We start from the raw sequence: 18,820 nt of genomic DNA, 5'->3' as shown, positions 1-18,820 counted from the left end.
TTTCTCATTGCAGTTTCAAGAGTATGGCTGATGAGGGTAAAATGGGCATTGTTTCGGGACAGGTTTTTTCTGACATAGAAAGGGCCATGGTTATGACTTAGTCACAATGGCTACACTGAAATAGGTTCTGGAATTAATTCAATATTACAGAACTTTCTGTAAGCAAAACTAATTTCACTTACATCTAAGGTCTAAACAAATCAATCAATGATTAAATGTATTTATTTTTATGCTATTCCCACTTGTACCATTTTAAGATCTTCTACTAAAGCAGACCAATGTTTAAAATTGTGTAGATACCTCTACCCTTTCTGACTGTGGTGATTGTGCCAAAGAAAGAACGAGAAGTTCAGTGGCCCATTTCCATAAAGAGAATAAATATCATCTCAGAGCGAAGACAAGAATCCCAACGTACCTCAGTGAAAACTAAAGTGGCCTCTGTGTGACTATTTAATTGCTTTTCGCTCAAACTTGTGTCAGAGTGATTTTTTAAAAAGTTACCGAGTAATCATCCTCTCAAAGTACTCTGAGTTTACCACTGTCTTGCCATGAAATCTTGCTCTAATGTGCAGTCGCTCCCATTAGAACAAGGACTTGTTTACAAAGCTGAGTGTGCAAGTTGCCTCTCATTTACTTCACTGTCACACTTTGCTCAAACTTGGCTAACCCACATACTAGGGGTCACATCTATACAAAGTCTCCAAAACTAAAACCCTGAGGAAAATATATTCCTGAAGAAGTCCATTCTCAACTGATTACACATGCATGTTACATAACATTTACATAAAATGTGAATAATGTTATTTAATTTCCCAAGTCAAATGGAAAACACTGGGGATACTTAAAAAAAAATATGCTGCCCTGGGGAGAAGACTGTACATGTTAAATATCTGTAATGAAATGTAACAGCCACCAAAACAAGACCAGATGTCTCAACAGATGGTGCCACTTGCCTACCCAACATCCTTTTTCCTGATTTTAGTGGGTGATGAAAATGAACTACAACTAAAATATTCTTGCTAAAAATACCTGGTTTTTTTGAGGCTTCCCCATAACGAGCGGTAGATTTGTGACCCTGTTTAGTCCAATGAGAGGTATGTAGAGCTTTGGGGGGCGGGGTAAGCATTTCTAATATGGATACAGTTGCTCCCTGCTCCTCCTTTGTTTTCTGCTCTCAGTATGCATATGATACCTGGAGGTGCCACACCTATCCTGTAACCAAAAGGCCATGAACATCAGGATGAAGGCTCATCAACTGAAGATGGTGGAAAATAAATATGAACAGAGGGTGGACCCCTAAGAGAATGAATTAGCTCTTGAACCAGCCAGTCCTACTACTTATCAGTGAACTTGTTGTTATGTGGGATAAATATCAACCTATATAATTTAATACATTTTGGTTCACAGAACACATTCCTGACCAATACGCTATCAATACCCAAGCTTTAGCTGCCCCTCCTGTCATCTCTATACAAGGATTTTAATGCTTGACCAAAATGGAGATGACTTTGTCCTCTCCAAAACTTCTCCTTCTCCTCCTTCTTCTTTTCCACAAAAGTTCTTTTAAATCTTAGATGAAGGCCCAAGATCCCTTACCAAAACCTCTTCAGGTATGGTGTGTTTCATAATCAAAAAGGTAACATGGAGTCTATATTATACATCATGCAATAGCCCCAAGATCAAGGCATCACCCTCTAGTTCAGAGGTAAACAAACTATGGCCAGTGGGCCAAGTCAGCCTGCCACCTATCTTCGTTAATAAAATGTTACTGGAACACAGCCATGCTTTTGTTTACATACTATGACTTCCTTCCTGCTAGCTACAATGGCAGAGCTGAGCAGTTGCCACAGAGACAGTATGATTCATAAAACCTTAAATATTTACTATATGGTCTTGTACAGAAAAAGTGTTCTGATCACTAGCAAATACACCCATATTTACACAGTAACACCAATGGCTATTCATTCTATGTGGGATAAGTAAAGACTATATATAATCTCCTATTGGTTCAGGAATAATTTTGCCACTGAATTGATGCCAAACATAAAGAAAAACTAAGTTTGCAAAGATTTAATGCTTTCAGAATTGTGGGAAAAGGGGCTGAGTTTCTGTAGCAGAAAGAGGAGCGGGTTATCAGGCTGGGGTCATCCACCATGCAGTGTTAACTCCTGGTTAGTCCTTGAACGTCTGAAAGCTCAGCAGCTTAAAAAACCCTATTGATGGAGGGCCCGAAGAATCAGGAGGCAGCATGCTGCAGTGAAAAAAACATGCTCTGATGAGTAAGAACAACTTCTAACCCCATTGTCTGCCGATCTTTCCCTTCTCTGAGTCTCTGCTCTCAAATCTAATGGGACCAAAGTATTACCCACTCTGCTGGGGCCACAGAGGAGGGTGTGATGATTTGTGAAAGTGCTATGAACATGGCGAGGCACAAGACATCTAGGCATTATGTGTATTATTGGGTAAATTAGATATACTTTATTACGTATGTAGGCATAAATATATATTTTACTAGATATCATGTGTATTTAATTATTTGCTTTTATTCTTTTACTGAATAGTGTTTTATTGTAGAAATGTCAAAATTTCTCTGGCCCTCCAAAATGTTAAGTGGTTCCTGATGATATTTCTTAATTCTAACACTAGGAATTTAACATTATACTTTTAATATCTGCTGTTCTATACATAATGTGTGTTATATGAACTGTATTTCTCAGGGGGCTTCTCTGAATAGCCATTGGAGCACTTCTAGCAACTACCCAACTACCCAAAAATTTCATCAAGACTTTACCATATTTGTTTTTTATTGCAATATAAGTATTAGCAAAAAAATATATAAATGTGACACATTTTTAAATAAGACTTTTACTAATATTTTTACTCATATTACAACTTAAAATTTCAAAAATTAAATTTTTCTAATCTAAGGCTTTTTTAAATCATAGAATCTATACATTTAAAACACTGTGATTTAATTTTCAAATACAAGTTGAAGAACTGACTTTGTTGGCTCACTCCTATAATTTCCTCAAGTGTTCAGTCTTTACACACTTGTTTATACAATTCAGACTAAAAATATATATGCTTTAATAATGATTTGCAGAAACTGATAGGAGTCTCTTAAAATGTAGTTCTCTTCAAATAAATCCAGACTAATCTATAATTGTTTTATTTATTACACAGCCTAAATGTTACACAGTCCAAAGTTTAGAGAAAGCCTTTTATTAGACTGGACAGCAATTACTGTCACCATTGACATATACCCTGTAAAGATGCCCCTCTACCAATGAATGGGTTAGACTTCCAAAAGCTATTGATCAGTTCCTTTGTTCTCAAGTCCAAGGGACCACAAGCAGCATCTCTTGGAACTAGGCAAACTGAACACACTTTTATTTTAACATGGCTTTGTTCGCACTCATGAGAGCCACGCAGGTGAAGATTTCCAGGAGAGGAACACCTATTTTTTCAAGTTCCTCCTGTCAAAGGTCCCTCCTCAGAAGAGAAACTCAGCAGGTCTGGTTTGCTACAGAGGCACGTAAATGTGTATGCCTGTGTTTTGAGTTATGTGCACATTTTGAGTCTCCAGACAAGTATACATGGACAGCTTACAAGGTACCCAAATATGGTTATAAAATCACATCTCAGTCTGAGCTTATTGATTTAGAGCTGCTTGAAATGAGCAGACTTCACGCTCAGCTCATTTAAGCTTATCATCAAGGAAGAGGCAAAACATAACAAGCAAAACAAAGGCAGAATTATGAGCACCTAAAGGAAATTAATTCTGGAAATGTGTAAAGTGCCATCTGGGGAGAGTTGAGAACAAAGAAAAGGCCACTGTCTATGAAACACTGATGCCAAGTTAATGAATAACAACACACACCCCAAATTTATCAGCACAGAGCAGTAGCCTCAAATCCACTGGCTCCCTAGGATAATAAGGAAGGTAAGCAGTGGTGAAACTGTTGACAGGGAAACAGAGAAAAGAGTTAGTCAGTGATTGAATGAAGAAAGGAGACCAAGAAAGTGTGACCTCAGCAAGTATAGAAACTTGCAGCTGGACCCCCTTCCCTCATGGAAATGTCCACAGAATAGAGAAAAGCAAGTATGGAAACAACTTTGGTTACTTACTCAAGAACATCTGTTACACTACAGATTGGTATGTGATACATCTGATTTGAGGGGATGAATCAAGATTAGTCTAGACCAGTGGTTCTCAAGCTTGGCCTCATAGTGGAATAACCTGAAAAGCTTCCATTAAATATTGATGACTAGACCCCATGACACAAAGTCTGAATCCAAAGCTCTGGGATGAGGTGTAAGTATCAGTATTTCCTAAAGTTCCCATAGTCATTTTATTATATTTTAAAGATTTTATTTATTTATGTTTAGAGAGAGGAGAAGGGAAGGAGGAGGAGAAGGGAAGGAGAAAGAGAAGGAGAGAAACATAAACATGAGAGAAAAACATCGATTGGCTGCCTCCTGGATGTAAGCCAACCAGGCACCAAACCCACAACTCAGGGATGAGCCCTGACCGGGAATAGAACCAGTAACCTTTCACCTCATAGAATGATGCCAAACCAACTGAGCCACAGTGGTCAGGGCCCCACAGTCATGTTAAACCACAGCCAAAGGAGATTTCTGATCAACTATATGTAGGGCACGACCCAAGATGAAGCATTCTAACAAGCCCTCTGATGACTCTTGCTACCAGCCCCAGACCACACTCTGAGTAGCCAGGGCCTCGTCCTGCATTGTCTGACACAACTGTTATCAGCCCCATGTGGCTGTTGAGCACTTGAAATGTAACTGGTGTGACTGAGGAACGAAATTTTTAATTTAATTTAATTTAATTTAAATTTAAATTATAAGACTTGATTTGATTATTAGAAAACACTTAATTATACATGGAGCAATTTGGGTATGTGAATACTTCTTCAATTGTGACTTATGAGATTAAATACAACCTGTATTTACATTTGTATATTTGATGTATCTGTGTATCTGATAAAGTATGTCTGATGAAAATTTAGCATCTGAATTGAAATGTGATAAAAAGCATAAAACACAGACTGCATTTCAAAGACAGTATGAAATGAAGAATATAAAACTGGCAGTTTTTGGTTACATGTTGAAATGATAATAATCTAGATATATTGCATTAAATAAAATCTATTATTAAAATTAAGTTAATCTCTTTTCTTTTTTCTTTTAATTCTAGAAAATTCTAAATGATATGTATAGCTAGTCTTACATTTCTTTTGGACAGCACTGGTCAAGACCAGAGGCAATTGAGGTTTTCCTGTTAGGTGTTTTCAGTAATTGGTCTAATGGGTGGGTATGTGACCCACCTAGCTGATGAGAACTAAGGTGAGGTTATAAGAAGACTTCTGAGACAGAAAGTATCCTCTTTTATTGGGAACTGCCCTGCCTGGTTTCAGGAGCTGTAATCCCCCATGGCTAAGGCTGAGTAAAGGACCTTGGGACCATAAGCCACTTAGGAGACAAAGCTTATCTTCCTGGTAGGGGCACCACCTCTGCACCCTTTCTCTTCACTCTGCTTGGCCCCGGGCAGATGACTAGTTAGCCAATGACGGGTAAGATTCATCAAAAGAGGGATGACCTAAGACAGGCACGATCATGAAGGGGCCCTCAGGAAAGGACTTGAGGGGCTATAGAAAAAGGGGATGATGGACTCTCTCCCCTTGGCTATGGCATAGCCTGAGTCCTCATTCCAACGTCAAGAAGTCTCCTAATCTCTTGGCTGCCTCACTTCCCCTGCCTGACTTAAGCCTGAAATAATGCCTTAAACCTAAAACAATGCCAGAGATGGGTGTGGCCCTGTGCTGGAAAGGGTGGGTTCCCTAGGGAGATCAGGCCTAAGAAAAAATGCATAAAATCCTATGAAACCTACTTTGCTAATACCCTCAATTTAAATGATAAGGGCCCAAGCAGGAAGTGAGTTTGTTCCCCAAAGTTTTATGGCCCTTTAACTTTCTGACCCTGACTCAGAATAAGGCCTCAAGTTCTTTGAATGTTATCTATTGTTTAATCACTTCTGCCTGACAACGATTGATGAGCTTTACATATATACCCTGTATATACGTAAATTGAATCCAATAAAAGCTTGTCAAGGCAAGGGTCAAGGCGCTCTCCCCTTGAGAGAGAAACCGAGTCATCCCTTCTCTTCCACGGGACTCGGTAGTCTGTGTGAATTGGTTCTGTCTCATCCATAATGCCACAAACCCCAGGAGCTGGGATCCACATGACTCTTTCCTTCCACATGCATCTAAATAACACTAGGAGAGGACAAAATGAATAGAGATTTGGCAGCTCTTTTGCCACCAGGAGGAAACAATACCCTAAGTCTTGGATGCCCTGACAATGTAGCTCAGTTGGTTGGATGCTGTCCTGCAAAATGAAAGATCACAGGTTCCATTCCCAGTCGGGCCACATGGGTTGCAGGTTTGGCCCCTGGTTGGGGTACATAAGAGAGGCAACTAACAGATGTTTCTCTCCTTCTCTTTCTCCCTCCCCGCTCTCTAAAAATAAAGAAATAAATACAAGCTTAAAACAGAGAAGGTTTTTTCTTTTTATACATGTCCTTATGGTTTAAATCAGAGCTTCTTAAATGTTATTGCGTGTATGTTTCCTGGGGATCTCATTAACATGCAGATTCCTTTTCAGCAAATCTAGAGTGGGACCCAAGCTTCTGAGTTTTTATCAAGGTCCCAGGTAACGTCTAAGTAGCTGATACAAGGGCTCAAACCCAAAGTAGATAATCTAGTATTTGCTGCTGAAGGCATTCTTCGTGGACACAAGAGGCAATGCCCATTAACAAGAGCTCCACTGGCACACTGCTGGAATTATAATCATTACTGACCAACTGGAACCGAGGACACTGGAATTTTCCCCCAAAGATAACAGCTATTATGAAAGCAAGAGGTAGAAAGCACCTACCTTTCTGTGGTTATATGCTTTTGGAAGATGCTGGAGTAAAAGAAGGTAAGGACTTTGCATGCAGTCTCTACTATGGTAGTGCATGCTTTAATTGTGAAAGTAATATTAATTACACACGATTATACAATATCTTCTTTTCACAGAGAATATCATTGGAGTAATAGCCCATGGAAAATATTTGTGAAATGCTACATTATTTAGATCATGAGTTAATAGAAAACATCAAGGCCTGCAAGCCATGATGCTCAAGAAAATGTAGTTTATATGGTACTAAATGTATTGTGTAAGAAGCATGGATATTGGATTGGTAAAGTGATCTAGATTCAAATTATTCACCATGCAGCACACATCACATTCCAGCTGTGTGATCATGGATATCCCCTTATATGCTGTGAACTGAGTTCCTCACCCATATGACAGGAAAAAAAGGAACAGAATGCCTGTCTACATCACAAAACTATGGTAAAGATGATATGTGCATACACTTTTCAAAATGACACTTGGATATGGAACAGAGTTAAAACTCCAAATGTATATAAGGTCTGTCTGGAAAAAGTTGAACCATTGTTAATATAACAAGAACAGTTTGTGTGACATCGATGTAACATGGCAGCCAAGGAGAGTGGACTGGAATGTGCATGCATGAACAATGATGACCTCATTGTACTAGTTAGCAAGAGTGGTAGACACTGTTGAGTGACCCTGTGTACTGTGTGGCTGTTGTATTCAAAATGACTGACCAAGTAGGGCAAGGAATCTGTATCAAATTTTGTGTTAAGCTAGAATGTTCTTCAGTGGGAACTGGATGATTCAGAAGGGCACAACTATGGGCAACTGGTGATTGGGCAAGCTTCATCACAACAACACATCCACTCATGCAGTACTCCTCCTGCAGAGCTTTTCTGGGAAACATCTAATCACCCAGGTGCCTCAGCAACCCCTACAGCCTAGATTTGGTGCCCTGCAACTTCTAGCTTTTCCCAAACCTAAAATCACCTTTGAAAGGGAAGAGATTTCAGATGATGAGATTCAGGAAAATATGATGGGGCAGCTGATGGTGATTGGGAGAACTGTGTGAAGTCCTAAGGTGCTTCTTTTGAAGGGGACTGTGGCATCACTGTCATATGTACAATGTTTCTTGTATCTTCTATCTTCTTCAACAAATGTCTCTATTTTTCATATGACATGGCTGGATGCTCTCTGGAGATACATATATTTCACAAGTACATCATGAAGTAGAATATATAACTCATATTTAATCTAAAGAAATACCTGAGAAAAAATCTTGGCTTCCCGAATATTGTGGGGAATTCATTCACTTTCCTCTGCTTTTAAGTACGCTTCATAGAAAAGCTGCACATGTTTAGAAGTTCTTTTAAGACAAAAAGCTGTGCCAAAGGCTTGCAGGTGCCACCTGGAAAGTACAGACTAACTACTCAGCAGTCCTCCCACAGGGCATCCATCCCACGGATGGCCACCACTTTCCAGAGCTTGCAGTTTTAGACATGAGAGGTAACAATGCCCAGAGTTCATGAGCCTTCAAGAAACCATTCACTTTTTTAAAGTCAAGACACATGGATTTTTTAAAAAGTTATTGGGGTGACCTTAGTTAATAAGATTATATAAGTTTCAAGTGTACCACTCTACAATACATCATTTATATATTGCATTGTGTGCTCACCACCCAAAGTCTAGTCTTCCATCACCATATATTCCACCTACTTTACCATCTTCAAAAAAATATGGAACACTTCACAGATTTGTGTGTCATCCTGCAGCAGGGGCCATGCTAACCTTCCTCTGTATCATTCCAATCTTAGTGTATGTGCTGCTGAAGTGAGCATGAAAATATTTTTTAAATGACAAATATGTAATTTATAGTAAGAAAAATTGTAATAACTCTTAAGGGAATCCTATTCTTTGACCAGTGAAATTATGTGCTACTGAGAGACAATGATACACATGAAGAAACTATTCTCTTGTGGGTAGTACTGATGATAATCTGTCCATTATGTCTTGCTTCCATTTTTTATACTTTAGTAGTTGACTTCCCTCCCTTCTAATGTCTTCAGGGAAAGCTTTATGTGGAATCATTCATTTGCTCACACAATATTTTCCTGGTTATTTCAATGTGGCCATATGCTGAGAACACAAACATGAGGTAGATACAGTCCTGTCTTGTCCACAGGTCAAAAAACAAGTGAGAGAGAAAGCAAGTATTTTATCTCTCAACTTGGTATTATTCCTAGAAGCTGGAATAATCCCAAATTGAGACAGTGTCACCAAGACTTTATGAAAAGCACGTGAATCATTTCTAATTTAGGGTATGTAGTAGCAGAATAATAGCTATGTCAAGTAGCCCACTTCCTAACACCCAGAGTCTGTAAATACATAAGTTACCTGGCAAAGAGCAATAAAGGTTGCAGATGGCATTAAGATTGCTAATCAGGTGATCTTAACATAAAGAGACTAGCCCAGATTATCCAGGTGGGTCCAATGCAACCACACAGGTCCTTAAATGGGGAAGAAGGAGGCAGAAGTGACACTGTGAGAAAGACTCCACAGGGCAAGGATGGTTTTGAAGATGAGAGGGGGCCATGAGCGTAGGAACATGGGTGACCCCTAGAAGCTGGAAAAGGCAAGGGAACAGATTCTCCTCTAGAGCCTCCAGGATGGAGCAAAGCCTGGCCCACATCTTCATTTTAGCTCAGTGAGACCCATTTCTGGCTTCCAACCCCCCAGAGCTGCAAGATAACCACATATGGTTATCTTGGTGTTGTTACAAACCATGAACTTTGTGTTAATTTTCCACAGCAGTGATGACAACTTAATATAGAGAGTCAAAGGAAACTCAGTGAAGGAACCAGCCTAGAAGTTGGGCCTTAAGGAATTTAAAAACATAGTTTTAATTCTCAGTAAATTAAAAATATATATGTAGTTATTAAAGTGTTAAAGGATTCACTAGGTGAGATTTATTTGTCCTTGCAATAAAACAAAAAATAAATGAATGAATGAATAAATAAGTAAATAACACAAATGCCTTATAGAATCTTTATGATATTAGTCTAACATAAAAAAACAGGTCTTTTTGTACTTCAATGATATAGATAAGAAATGCCTAAACTAATCTTTGAAAAAATCTGTACTGTTCTGAAAACTTCAAGTGATTACCATCTTTTCTTCCTAATCTTACAAATTATCCCTTTATCCCACCCATATCAAGAAACTGCCCTTATCAAGAAACTACTCAAGTATTAAAAGACTTCCAAATTTGGTATTAGTTTCAACCAACTCAGTAAGCCTCCAAGTCAAGAGGATTTAGATGGCTTCAAAGATAAAAAAAAATGCAAAGTCAATCATATAAAGAAATGCCAGTGTTCAAGTAAACATAATTCTACATGGATTCTAATCAGAGTGTGTGTATATAACAGAGTGGGCAAAAGTAGGTTTATAGTTGTGAGTACGCAAAATAGTCTATTCTTGTACTATTATTTATTAATGATTGTTATTATTATTGTTATTATTAACCTACTTTTGCCTACCCCTGTATAAATGTATATATAATACATACATACATGTTTTCTATATATGATTGTACATATACACATATACATATAGATATAGTAATGGATAGAGATACAGAGATTGTATTTTATATATATATATATATATATATATATATATATATATATATATATATATAATTTAGACATTTATCTTAGGTTCAAAATTATAGAACTAATTGGGTCACTGATCCATCAGAAACATTGTCCACAATACTGTAGCTCTCAGTGTTGTAAGAACTTCCATGCTGATTCAGCTTGACAATAAGGATAAATATATTATGCTGCTGTAAGCCAGTGCCTTGTACAACAAAGTGTTTTTAATCTTTTTAATGTTTAAAGAAATGAATAAAAATATTTCTGTATAATTTCTATTGAGAAGAAATGGGAGCTGCCTTAACAATACGCTCCCCTGGGTTCCTCTGCCCACAGAAGTCAGATCACAGTGCACTATCCAGGAGCAGAAGCCCGATCAACGGCGTGGACTGCCTGCCTCCTCAGCACCTCCAGGGAGCCTGGGTGTGTTTTACCATAACCAAGCTAATTGACGGTTTGTTTCTGATGGCAAGTTACCCCAACCCCCTTCAGAGGAAGATAGAGGGAATAAGCTCAACAAGTAAATATCAACGGTAATTATTCAGAGTACACCATATGCAAGCAACTTATTAATCCAGTGCCATCAGGAAACATATAACTAAACAACCCAATTCAACTAAGCAACTGTCTGGCCAGGTTAGAAACAGAACTGTGTCCAAGTAGGGGCCATGGGCTACAAGCCACAACAGTTCCAAAGACAAGCAAAAAGGCCTCAGTTTCTACCACATGGGAGGGGACACAGAAGAATTATTGTCCACTGTACTTAAAGAAAGGCGTGTTATTATTCAAAAACCAGTTTACACAGCCCTGGCCAGTGTGGCTCAGTTGGTTGGAGCATCATCCCATAGACTGAGTCACGGGTTTGATTTCCAGTCACAGCACATGCCCAGGCTACAGGTTCCATTCCTGGTTGGGACAAGTATAAGGCAACCAATCGATGTTCCTCTCTCTTCCATTCTCTCCTTCTTTCTTTTCCTCTCTCTTTACCCTAAAGCAATGAAAAAAATGTCCTTGGGTGACGATAAAAAAAGTTTACACAGAGTCTGCAATATCTTAGGTGCTATGATACACATGAAAAAATTCTAAAATTTCTTGTATCCCTCTAACCTCATAAATTACTTAATTATGCTTAATGTTGACTCAAACTTACATGATGACAACTGAGTGGCACAAAGACTTGTTCAGAGTTATTTCTAAAACAAGCTTTTCAGTCTCTCTTAACCTGAGGTCTAGAGAGTTGGGGGTGGGGGTAGTTGATGAACTAAGATATAAACAAAGTTACATTTTTTACACTACCTTATCATTAAAATCTAGAATTTTATTCAATTATGGGCATAGGCAAAGAACCATAATTGTATTAACAGAATCTGTGATTCTGTCACCAACAGAAACCACAGACATTTTAATTTTTTTTTATTTATTGACTTTAGAGAGGAAGGAAAGGAAAGGAAAGGAAAGGAAAGGAAAGGAAAGGAAAGGAAAGGAAAGGAAAGGAAAGGAAAGGAAAGGAAAGGAAAGGAAAGGAAAGGAAAGGAAAGGAAAGGAAAGGAAAGGAAAGGAAGGCGGGCGGGAGCAAGGGAGAGGGAGAGAAACATGGATTTGTTGTTCCATTCATTTATGCATTCATTGGTTGATTCTTGTGCATGCCCTGACCAGGGATAGAACCTGCAACCTTGGCAAAGTGGGGCAACACTCTAACCAACTGAGCTACCAGGCCAGGGTAAAACCACAAGCATTTTAATCTTATGTTACCATTGTTGAAGTATCTTGTAATGCTGTATAGTCATGGCGCTACTTTGAAAGTATAAGAGCTAATGGCGCTGCTACTAGATAGCAGCATTTTATGTATTGAAGATGAGTACATATTACTATTTAGCAATTCATAAAATTTTGACAGCTATAATACAATACAAATGTTTTCCTTGGTGATCCTATACATTTTATTTTATGTATTAATAAGTATTCTGCAAAGGATTCTCATAGGTTATCCCAGATGCCTAATGAGTCCAGAACACAAAAATATTAAGACCACCCCTGAGCCAGAACAACTAGTCATATCAACCAATCAATTTCAAATTCAGTCAGACTGAATGACTAAGATCATATAGGAAAGGAGGTGGCAATTAGAAGCATTTTCCTTCTGAACTCACTTATTCCTCATATAGCAGACAGCAGAGTAAATCAGACCTTCAAAACACCAGAGCAGGTGATGTAGGAGGTACAAGGATGAAGGAAGTAATGCTGTCATCAAGGAGCTCATTGTGGAGCTCAAAAGCCTTGCAGGAAAAAGAACTATAAAGACACTGGTACACAGTGTTACTACAACACTATTGAGTGTTTGACTAAAGAACTAACATTTGCCATTGACCATCATTGCAAATTGTTAGCTAGGAATGACTTAATATCTTCTTCAGAAAATTAACCTGTTAGAGGAATTTGTAAAGTGGACTGGAGTGAGGTTGAGATTATCAAGGATATGGTTATAATAATTCCAACAAGAGATACCGTGGCTTAGTGAAGTGAAGTGCTAACAATGAAACTGAATGGTCATTTTGGTCATAGAGCTATGTTCTTTGGGCACAGGGCTACATCTGAAACACTCAAAAAATTTAATTGTCAACAAGGAAATGTGTAGCTAGACTAACCTAACAAACATTATGTATTATCATGTCATTATTTATACACATGCACATTGTATCATAAAATTATTACTTTTTAAAGATTTTATTCACTTTCTTTTTTCAGAGAGAAGGGAAGGGAGGGAGAAAGAGAGGGAAAGAAACATCGGTGTGTGAGATACATTGCCTCCAGCATGCCCCCAACTGGGGACCTGGTCTGCAACCCAGGCATATGCTCTGACTGGGAATCAAACTGGTGACTTTTTGGTTCACAGGTCGGCACTCAATCCACTGAGTCACACCAATCAGGGCTATTTCACACAATTATTTAAAAGAGTGTTTTCAACAGCTTCGTAGTAACATGGAAAAAATGTTTTTTCATGCTGAGTGAAAAAGCACTATATAAAACTATATAAATTTATTAAGTATCGGTGGGTTATTCCAAAAATGTCTCCAATTTTTTTCTCTCTCCCTGCATCCATACCTGTATTACTTTCTATGTCTCCCATAAGAAGTTACCACAAACTGGGTAATTCAAAACAGTAGACATTTATTCTCTGAGTTCCGAAGGTTAGATGTCCTAACTCAGGTGTTGGCACAGCCATGCTTCCTACAGAGGTGCTAAGGGAGATTCCACTTCTCGTCAATTCTCACTCCTGTTGGCTGAGGCCACATCAGTCCAACTTCTGCCTCTGTCTTCACGCCACCTTCTCTTCTGTGTGTCTCCAACTCCCTCAGCTTCCTAATAAGGAAGCATGTGGTCCTACTTAGAGCCCACCCAGAAAATAATCCAGGAAAAATTCTTCATTTCAAAATCCTTAAATAACCACAACTTTTGCTTTATAAGGAAATATTCACAGGTTCCAGGGATGTGACATGGATTTCTAAGGCAGTTTTCCAGCCAAGCACAACACCCTTTGTCATATGATTCTGGGGCTCCTCCCCTGAAGAGATGGAGTCCACTGCCTCACTCCCTGAATCTGGACTGACCTTGGCACTTGGCCTTGGTCAACAGAATGCAGCAGCAGTGATCTTGTACCATTTCCTAGCCTAGGTCTCAAGAGACCTTGCCTACTTCCAGTGACTGTCTCTTTCTGTCTCTGTCTCTCTGTAATTGTTAACAACAAAGAAATGTCTGACTAGACTAACAATATATGTAGTGTCATGCAAAAAACCCTGCCTCCACCATGTGAACAGACCTGGGCCCACTTTCTGGATGATGAGAGGCACAGGACCCTGCGAACATCCTCGGCTCACAGCTGGCAATCTCTCCAAAGTGTGCGGGAGGCTGTCCTTGACCAGACAGCCACTGGCTAACACATCAGCGATGCAGACATAAGAACAATCTCAGCTGAGATCAATCAAACCAGTCCACTTAGAACTGCCCAGCACCCCCACAGACTCAAGATTAATAACAAGTGCTTAATCTCTTAACCCACTGACACAGGCATCATGGTGCATTTTCTTTACTGAAAGAAAAATAACAACTACAACCACTTACTGTCAGAACTTGAGCACTGCGAAACTGAGTGCAGGTGATTTTGCAAATTCAAGAGGAAACTTCATTTAAAGAACATATTTAAAATTTTCAGCAACACAACACCAAAAAGTTTAATTCTACCTAAACACTCCTTCCTTAACTGATCACCAAGTAAATACAGAAGAGTCCTCAGTAGACTGAAAAATCTGGTTTTCTAACAGAGACAAAAGATTTATCATCTGATGCTTTGATCACATGTAGATGGAAATTACACCATGTACATGGCCACTATTACCCATTTTTCTTTTGTTCAGGAGTCAGAAAAGATGAGCTGATTTTCATCTTCAAAATTAAATTTCTAGAGAAACAATCGCAACTGGATCCATAGTGCTGAAAAAAAGCCAGTCATCAGATTAAAATTTTTCCATGACTAACTTGATTTAGAGTTCAAGTTTCTCAAAAATATTTTGGAAATGTCACTCTGTTCTCTGTGACATTATATGGTATTCTTTTACAGCTTTTTAATTGAATTCAATTTGCAATGGGAAATGAAACCTAATTCTCTTTGGGGTTTCTGGAAAATGTGGGAAAGTTCATCTGGGTAAAGGAAGAGAAATGATTCATGACTAGGAAGAAGCAGTAATATTGCAGAATAAAATAGCACCCCTGAGTGCTTACACTGACACCTCAAGATTAAGGGTCACGGAGAGAGACAAGACATCATTGCTCACAAGGGACAACTCATCTCTTATACATGACAATGACCTGACTATTCAATACCACCTATGGGTGAAAGAACCTCTGAATACCCAGGATACATAGGAAGATTCAAGTCCTTAATAATATAAAATAATATTTAAAGAGGGCTGACTATGTTCCAGGCACAATTCTTATGTTTTACATAAGCAAGCTCAGTTAAGCCTCACAGCAACCTAGGAGATGTTAGTTAATTTTAATAATCCCCATTTTATAGATGCAACAGCTGAGGCACAAACTATAAGTTCTCACAGCTAGGAACTGGCATTGCTGGGATCTGAACCCATGCAGTCTAGTTCTAAAGCATCCCCGTAACAACTGCCTCTCCCTCAAACCCAAGTTCTGAAAAACCAACCTTCCAATTAAGCTCAAGTTTAGAAAACGAAAGCAATCAAAAGACTACAAAGTTTTTAGAGAGTAAGGATGCAAAATTGCAAATTCAAACTATTTCAGAGAAGTCATAAAGGGTCTTGAGAATTAACCTGCCCCAACCCACTGGGCTCTGCCTCTTTGAACTGTTCCTTCACAAACACAGGTTGGATCGCTGGCTGCACTATAAGCACATGGAATTTCCAAATGCACTAGAGTGTTGAGAATCACAAAAATCACTAAGAAAACTACTGACATCATTTATTGACAGAAATCTTGCCTCTCCCTAAAAGAAATTTCTTCTGGGTTAATCTGAGCAGCCACGAAGAACAGTTCATTATTTCCTTTAAATAAAACCCTTCGGACTTTTAATACTACCCCTGTCCTCTCTGGGTCCCCCCAGTCCATTTCTTTAACTATTCTTTCTAGAATTTCTATCTTGCTGACAATATTGTTTGTTCTTCTTTGAACCTTCTAACAATTCTTTATTCTTCTAACCCTCTTTTTAGGGTTTGCCGATAAAATATAGGACATGGTTAAATTTGATTTTTGGATCAACAACAAACAATGTTTTAGTATAGGTATGTCATGTGCATAATTATGTCCCAAATATTATATAGAACACACTTATACTAAGAAATGACTAGCTAACATGAAATTCAAATATGACTGGAGACTCTGTATTTTTATTTGCTCAATCTGGCTATTTTATCTCTTTCAAGTCTCCCAAAACCATTATCAATCTTCTAATTCAGCTGTCTCAAACTCGAGCATGAGAACCATCCAGAGCATTGTTAAAATAGAATCCTAGGCTCCATCCCAGAGTTCCTGATTCAGTGGGTACGGGCTGGTGCTTGAGAATCTGCATTTCTGACAGGTGGCCGGCTGATGCTGATGCTGCTGGTCTGAGGACCACACTTGGAGAACCAGTACTCTCATCTCCAATTTAGGTAGAGTGTGGGGAAAGCACCCCTCCAAGTCTATAAAAGACCCAGCTAACCTGTATAAATCCAGAGGACAGCATGAGAATCTCATCTATTGCCCCTCCTTCAAGTTGTCTTTCCTCAACCCAGCTAGAGAATCAGAAAATGTCTGACTTAAGAAGGTCCAGCCACTGTTCATAGTGCATCAGATTCCCAAAGATAGAAAGGACCTCTTTAAAGTTCAAATGGATTATTGTCCTGAGGCAAGCTCATCAAGGGACCCATGAGCCAGCCCTTTGTTTGTATCTGCTTCAAAGAGAGTTAATTTGCCCCTTGTCACCAAGGAGGAGCCTGGAAGGGGTTCCAACCCTATTTCCTCTCTTAAAAGCTGACATCCTCATAATGACTGTCTCTGTGTTCCACCCTGACCTTTCCCCAACCTATGAACCCTAGAGAATCTCACAGACCCATGAGTCTGACCATATAACTGCCCTGTCCCCCAGTCACAATATTTGGTACAAGAACTGGTAGCAGATCACTTTGATGCCTCCAGTTAACAGCCTCCCTATATCCTTCTCCTTGTCCTGTATTTTTGAGGTCTCTTCCCATTCTGATTCTGGGGTTGGTATTAGGACTTGTTCTGGCCAACCGAATGAAGCAGAAGTGACACATATTAGTTCTAAGTCTAGACTTCAGAAGCCTTGCACACTTCTCTTTCTTCTCTCTGAACCCAGCTCAGCTGACGTGAACAAATGCAGGCTAACCCGACAGAGCATGAGAGACCACATGGAACAGAGCTGAGATCAGGTAGCCCCTCAACTGACCCATTAGCTGGCCACAAACACGTGAGTAAGCCCAAATGACCCTAGCCCACACCAGTAAAAATACCCAGCTGGCCCATAAACTAATGACCAAAAATAAAATTTTACTGTTATAAGCTGAGGTTTTAGGGCAATGATTATGTAGCATTACTGTGGCTGTGGATAACTGACAAAGTGCCCAACACTCTGGTCCTGCCTTTGCTCAACTCCCTAATTCTAACAACTTTGTCAAGACTTCCCCCTGCCTGGCTCCTACCAAGACCTGCTCTCTAAGGAAGGAGCCATCCTCATTTTGGCCTCTCCAGGGTTTGCCTTTGGCTTAAAGCCTTCCATTTCCATTAGCACTGTGGGCATAGTCCTTGAATGCACCTGCCGATTCATTGCACAACTATCCTGAATTAGACAATCATATTCAGTATTGGTCGACACCAATCACAGCTCTTTCATCTACTTCTCTTTTTTGCTTCGACAATTTTGTTTCCCATTCTGCTTCTGGCTGAGTGGTTTCTCTTAGAGAGTTGTGTGTGTGTGTGCACACACTGATATGGTTTTGCCATGAGATGAATTAAAAAATGACTGACAGACTGATTCACCAACCTCTGCTTCTCAAATAAGAAGATATGCAAAGTAGGTCAACAGTATTTACCTGACTCATAAAATCATTACTGGTATCAAAGAAATCAGAAAAGCCACCCCCCTTCAAGCGAGAAGTTCCTTTGTAGCTAAACAATAAACTTAATCCCACCAGATTTTTTCCTATTTATTTTTATCTACTTCCTGTTCTGCTTATATTTCAAAGAAAACTAAACCTAACTATTTCTTCCACAGGCATTTTCTTTCATTCTATAACACTAAGAAAGAAGGCATGTGAAGGAAGGAATATAACTACTTCAATAGGCTAGATAAGATTTTTGTTATTCTATTCAGTTCTTGGATCCCATGGGGAAGCAGGGCAACACAGTTCTGATGTGACAGCCCATCAGAGCAGACAGGAAAAGTTAACCCAAATGGCTAGCATTGTTGGACTGAACCCATGTTGTTTTTCTCCCCTCCTTTCCCCTCTCCTTCCTCCCCATATTCCCCTGATCCTCCCAATGAAGTGAAAGTAAAGGAATAAAGAGAACTGACTGATGATAAAGAGGCCAAACGAGTAAAGAGCAGGCAAGGTTAGAAGGCAGAGACTAAAAGGGGGAGGGAGCACTGAACTGAGATCAGAGCGGGGAAAGGTGTCATCCTG

At 39.2% G+C, this 18,820-nt stretch overlaps 1 protein-coding gene and 1 non-coding gene across 8 annotated transcripts in view; both read right to left on the bottom strand.

The window, feature by feature from the left end:
• PLCB4 (phospholipase C beta 4) overlaps nt 1-18,820 on the bottom strand; it is a 395,438-nt gene that overhangs the window by 210,287 nt on the left and 166,331 nt on the right. The window contains exon 1 of one of the 7 annotated variants that reach the window (XM_045833069.1): nt 15,010-15,028. The exons of the other annotated variants lie outside the window; for them this stretch is intronic. The gene's annotated coding sequence lies outside the window, so the exon portion shown is untranslated. Of the gene's footprint in view, nt 1-15,009; nt 15,029-18,820 lie in introns of those variants that run through there. 7 annotated transcript variants of the gene reach the window in all.
• LOC123815447 lies at nt 8,694-8,801 on the bottom strand. The gene has a single exon (XR_006785104.1). It is a non-coding gene; the product is annotated as a U6 spliceosomal RNA (small nuclear RNA).

The sequence above is a fragment of the Phyllostomus hastatus genome, unplaced genomic scaffold (genome assembly GCF_019186645.2).
Source record: "Phyllostomus hastatus isolate PE091 unplaced genomic scaffold, TTU_PhHast_1.1 phas_contig_17, whole genome shotgun sequence".
Classification (NCBI taxonomy): domain Eukaryota; kingdom Metazoa; phylum Chordata; class Mammalia; order Chiroptera; family Phyllostomidae; genus Phyllostomus; species Phyllostomus hastatus.
Note: the sequence above shows the minus strand (reverse complement) of the source record. Positions and strands in the feature narration are given on the sequence as shown.